Below are 6,388 nucleotides of genomic sequence, written 5' to 3'. Positions count from 1 at the left end.
TTAACGCAGTGTCAAAAGAGGGGCTAGAAGTATACAGAATGGTGTCATCTGCGTAGAGGTGTATCAGAGAATCACCAGCAGCAAGAGAAACATCATTGATGTATACAGAGAAGAGAGTCGGCCCAAGGATTGAACCCTGTGGCACCCCCATAGAGACTGCCAGAGGTCCGGACAACAGGCCCTCCGATTTGACACACTGAACTCTATCAGAGAAGAGTAGTTGGTGAACCAGGCGAGGCAATCATTTGAGAAACCAAGGCTGTCGAGTCTGCCAATAAGAATGTGGTGATTGACAGAGTCAAAAGCCTTGGCCAGATCGATGAATACGGCTGCACAGTAATGTCTCTTATCAATGGCGGTTATGATGTCGTTTAGGACCTTGAGCGTGGCTGAGGTGCACCCATGACCAGCTCTGAAACCAGATTGCATAGCGAAGACGGTACGGTGGGATTCTAAATGGTCGGTAATCTGTTTGTTAATTTCGCTTTCGAAGACCTTAGAAAGACAGGGTAGGATAGATATAGGTCTGTAGCAGTTTGGGTCTAGAGTGTCACCCCCTTTGAAGAGGGGGATGACCGCGGCAGCTTTCCATTCTTTGGGAATCTCAGACGATACGAGGGGTTGAACAGGCTAGTAATAGGGGTTGCAACAATTAAGGCAGATCATTTTAGAAAGAGAGGGTCCAGATTGTCTAGCCCGGCTGATTTGTAGGGGTCCAGATTTTGCAGCTCTTTCAGATCATCAGCTATCTGGATTTGGGTGAAGGAGAAATAGTGGGGGCTTTGGCGGGTTGCTGTGGAGGGTGCCGGGCAGTTGACCAAGGTAGGGGTAGCCAGGTGGAAAGCATGGCCAGCCGTAGAGAAATGCTTATTGAAATTCTCAATTATAGTGGATTTGTCGGTGGTGACAGTGTTTCCTAGCCTCAGTGCAGTGGGCAGCTGGGAGGAGGCGCTCTTATTCTCCATGGACTTTACAGTGTCCCAGAACTTTTGAGTTAGTACTACAGGATGCAAATTTCTGTTTGAAAAAGCTAGCCTTAGCTTTCTTAACTGCCTGTGTATATTTGTTCCTAACTTCCCTGAAAAGTTGCATATCACGGGGGCCATTCGATGCTAATGCAGAACGCCACAAGATGTTTTTGTGCTGGTCAAGGGCAGACAGGCCTGGAGTGAACCAAGGACTATATCTATTCCCTTTCAATTTTTTTTGAATGGGGCATGCTTATTTAAGATGGTGAGGAAGGCACTTTTAAAGAATAACCAGGCATCATCTACTGACGGGATGAGGTCAATGTCATTCCAGTATACCCCGGCCAGGTCGATTAGAAAGGCCAGCTTGCAGAAGTGTTTTAGGGAGTGTTTGACAGTGATGAGGGGTGATGGTTTGGTCGCAGATCCATTACGGATGCAGGCAATGAGGCAGTGATCGCTGAGATCTTGATTGAAAACAGCAGAGGTGTATTTGGAGGGCGAGTTAGTTAAGATGACATCTATGAGGGTGCCCGTGTTTACGGATTTGGAGTTGTACCTGGTAGGTTCATTGATAATTTGTGTGAGATTGAGGGCATCAAGCTTAGATTGTAGGATGGCCGGGGTGTTAAGCATGTCCCAGTTTAGGTCACCTAGTAGCACGAGCTCAGAAGATAGATGGGGGGCAATCAATTCACATATGGTATCGAGGGCACAGCTGGGGGCAGAGGGAGGTCTATAACAAGCGGCAACAGTGAGAGACTTGTTTCTGGAGAGGTGGATTTTTAGAAGTAGAAGCTTGAATTGTTTGGGTACAGACTTGGATAGTAATACAGAACTCTGCAGGCTATCTTTGCAGTAGATTGCAACACCGCCCCCTTTGGCAGTTCTATCTTGGCGGAAAATGTTATAGTTAGCAATGGAGATTTCAGGGTTTTTGGGGGTTTTCCTAAACCAGGATTCAGACACGGCTAAGACATCCGGGTTGGCAGAGTGTGCTAAGGCAGTGAGTAAAACAAATTTAGGGAGTAGGCTTCTAATGTTAACATGCATGAAACCAAGGCTTTTACGGTTACAAAAGTCAACAAATGAGAGCACCTGGGGAGTGGAGCAAGGCACTGCAGGACCTGGATTAACCTCTACATCACCAGAGGAACAGAGGAGAAGTAGGATAAGGATACGGCTAAATGCTATACGAACTGTCCGTCTAGCACGTTCGGAACAGAGAGTAAAAGGAGCAGGTTTCTGGGCACGATAGCATAGATTCAAGGCATAGTGTACAGACAAAGGTAAGGTAGGATGTGAGTACATTGGAGGTAAACCTAGGCATTGAGTAATGATGAGAGAGATATAGTCTCGAGACGTTTAAACCAGGTGATGTCATCGCATATGTAGGAGGTGGAACAACATGGTCGGTTAAGGCATATTGAGCAGGGCTAGAGGCTCTACAGTGAAATAAGACAGTAATCACTAACCAGGACAGTAATGGACGAGGCATATTGATATTAGAGAGAGGCATGCGTAGCTAAGTGAACATATGGGTCCAGTGAGTGGTTGGGCTGACTGGGAACACGGCGATTCAGACAGTTAGCACGCCGATGCTAACAAGCTAACAGTTAGTAGGCCGGGGCAAAACAAGATAGCAGTTAGCAGACCGGGGCTGGCAAGCTAGCAGTTAGCATACCGGGTTAGCAAGCAAGCAGTTAGCAGGGGCTAGTAGTTAGCAGACCGGTGCAGGCAAGCTAATGTTAGCAGTTAGCAGATGGGGGTAAGTCTGTTTTTGCCTCTTCGTACGGTGATGTCGATAGACCAGTCGTGGAATTAGTAGGGTTCCAAGTAGCTCTAGCTAGCTAGCAGGCCTAGCAGGTTAGCAGAATGTGCCTTCAGCGGGCGTCACGCCTGAGGGGCCTGTTGGAATCCTCGGGCAGATTATGTCGGTATTCCAGTGTTAGAGGATCGGCGGGGTTCCGTGCCCCGTACCGGCAGTAGAAGGGGTCCAGATATTGTAGCCCAGGAGTGGGCTTCGGTGGTAGCACAGGAGCCCTGGCCGGGCTAGCTTCAGGTTAATTGGTGCTTGCTCCGGGATGGAAACGCTAGCCAGGAGTGGTCACCCGGGATTGCGGTTAGCTAGTTGCGAAGATCCAGATGAAAATGTTTAGAGTTTGCGGTAGGAATCCGGGGATATGGAGAGAAATAGGTCCGTTATGCTCTGGTTTGAGTCACGTTGTTTGAACTGGCGAGAGCTTTCCGAGCTAAAGGTTAGCTGATGACCGCTAGCAATGGTTTGCTGATATGTCTCTGCTGTGATCAACACTAGAGAGCTGGGCCTGCAGGGCGGCTTGCATGTCAATAGTTTACTAAAGTAGCTGCTGTTTTATCGTCTCCTATTTATGCACTGATCTGAAAACGGAGGTAACACAGAATGTTGGACCTCTTCAGGGTTGAGGAGTAAAGGATTACATGTAATCTATTACATGTAACGGATTACAACAAAAAAACGAACTAATCAGTTACCTTACCAGCAAACATTTTGTAATCAGATTACAGACATTTTTGAAAAAGTAGATGATTACACCAAAGTATTACTTTAAAATTCAGAAAGGATGTTTGCTGCAAAAAATATTTGACAACTTTCTGTTTTCAATCAAATGTATTTATAATGCCCTTTTTACATCAGCCGATGTCACAAAGTGCTATACAGAAACCCAGCCTAAAACTCCAAACAGCAAGCAATGCAGATGTAGAAGCAAGGTGACTTTCTCAATAACCAGGTTTCCAACCAACCATTTCATGCAGATGAATTACCTGACGCATGAACAAAGTCACGACCGGGCTGACGGAAACAGGATATGCGGTACAATATTGTAAATGCTGACAATTTGTTCATTCGACGTGGTGGGATCTTTTTGTGTCGGTAAAATTAATTATGCAAGAAATTGGGGTGGAAACGCCTTTAACCGCAAATATTGATATTATAACCATTATATCGAAGTACACTTGTAGTCGATGCGATGATATATTATGTTGTGTGGTTCTTCCACTACGATTTATAAAAGCATTCAGTTTATTAGGCTACAGAATACATAAATTATGAACTTCACAGGGTGGTGAAAGTGCACGTGAAGAGCTCGATGCCCCTTTCAATAAATATCGAGGGTCTTATTCTTGTGACATGATGATCGATGCTTGGCTGCCGTTTGACAAATACAAATAATATCGCTTATACACAATAGTCTGTAGTTTGCCTACCTGCGAACTGTTGAGCTGTTGGCGGCAGCGCACTTGCCAAGACCAGAGTGGGCAGATGTGCTATATAACGCAACAGTTTTAGTGACACAACCACCAGTAGAGTTGAAAATGTGCACGATGTCTTCACGCACAGACTTTTATCCGCAATAAGTAATTTTGATGGAAACATCTCTGGTGGGAAAATGCACATATTATTATTGGATGTAAACCTAGCTAATGACATTCAAATCAGCATTGAAAAAAGGCGCACATGTAAGTTTGTTCCGCCTGAGTGAGTCTGACCACAAGTCAGAGAGCACTATGATGACACACCAAATGCGTTTGATGGATCGCGGGAAAATAGCTTTTATAGGCTACAGTCCAAGCTGCCTTCCAAGGGGTTGACTGCTGTTGGCATCCAATTTGAATGAACGCTTAGAGGCAACGAGGACAGCAGTGGTGTAGTCTATGGGCGATACGGATATCACATATTATGACACCTAAATAGCGCGTTGATGTGAATCCCACTGCTGCTTTCTCATTGAGTTTTTTTGTGCCTTGTGGATGGCTGTTCGCAAATGTATATGTGTATTTTAACCCAATAAACTGCATATCAATCATTGTTTCGCGACCAGTGTACAGCCAGTGAAAAATGAGCTCTTGCAACAGCTGTATAGTGCGTATCCAGGGCCTGATTAATAGCCAGCTATGTCTACTCTAACGTCGATTTATCTTGCAATAGATGTCGTTCAATTGGTCATATTCATTTTTGTCTTCTTCTAATGCCTCTTAAAGTGAAAGTAATCCCAAAGTAACATAGTAATAATTACGTTACTGACTTTTGGGTAATCCAAAAGTTACGTTACTGATTACAATTTTGGACAGGTAACTAACGGATTAACCTACCCAACCTTGGACCTCTTTCAGATCAGTGCAAAACAAGAAGGCGGGTCATCTGGTCCAAGCAGACAGATGCGATACATTGCAGCAAGTTGTCTGTCATTGAGACAACACTGCCATCTAGTGTTCATAAGAAGTGTTACAATCTAGGAGTGCATGCGGTGTCTTATTAAACCATAACGTCCACTCTCAGCGTCAGACATGGAAAGACTGAAAAAAGTATTTTATATTGTGGAATAATTAACCCCCTTTTTTATTCAGTAACCGTCACTTGAGTTTATAATGCAGTAATAAGCCAGATGCCTGGCAAGGCCTGAGGGTCTGGCATGGATCAATGAATCATCACTGCCACAGGGGACACCAGAGGGCCGCAGAAGTGTCAACCACTACACGTGCACCACCAAGTCAGAACAGTAGGCTAAATTAGGAGGAGGAAAGGGACCAAATTATTAGGGTGAGGCACATGGGCTACTAACTGCTTACTACACAACATACACGTAGTATTACTTTCTTAGCTACAGTATATATATCTCCCTGGCATATTACATCATTTATGCAGCAGCATACAATACATTTTTGGACTCACCTTGTTGTGCTGTGCTCACTTGAACAGGAAGGTGGCGCAGCAGTCCTTCGTGGGCAAATTCTGTCATCAAGCTTTGTTATCAAAGTCTGTCATTCTCTGGATTGATGGTGCTTTCAAGACCACTGGGAACTCTGGAAAAAAAGTAAGGTTGAATCATGACATCAGGGATCTTCAGGTCGGAGCTCTAGAAACAAGTTCAAGTTTCTGACTTGGAATTCCGAGTTAGATGACCTTTCAAAACTTATTTTCCTGATCGGAGCTCGTTTTTTTCAGTTTCCAGTTGTTTCGAACGCGGCAGAAGTCATGCTGGATTGAGAGCATGGCCAATTTATTCAACCTTTTAAGCTTGGAAAAGAGACTTAAAACCCAGACTTGGACCACACACGCACTCAACTGAATAGCAGGCTAGTGATTGCTTTGCAACGCTTGCAGTTAGCCACTGATTCCCTCCAAACCACTCATTGTTGAATTTGCGATTTCCAACTTGTTGTTTAATGTTTTTGTCCAATGGCCAATGAGCAAAAATACGTTTGTATCTATAATTTTTCTTCAAATGACATGGATTGAAAAGGACTTGCCAGATTGTCAACGTGATTCATGTTGATGACTGCTTGTCTAGCTTCCTAGCTAAGATTTTGAAAGTATGATGCTGACATGAACAGTCCAATCAAATCTATGGTAGATATAACGTGATTTAACGTATTTT

This window comes from Salvelinus fontinalis, chromosome 1, assembly GCF_029448725.1.
Source record: "Salvelinus fontinalis isolate EN_2023a chromosome 1, ASM2944872v1, whole genome shotgun sequence".
Classification (NCBI taxonomy): Eukaryota; Metazoa; Chordata; class Actinopteri; order Salmoniformes; family Salmonidae; genus Salvelinus; species Salvelinus fontinalis.
The sequence above is the reverse complement of the archived record's forward strand: the minus strand, read 5'-3'. Positions refer to the sequence as shown.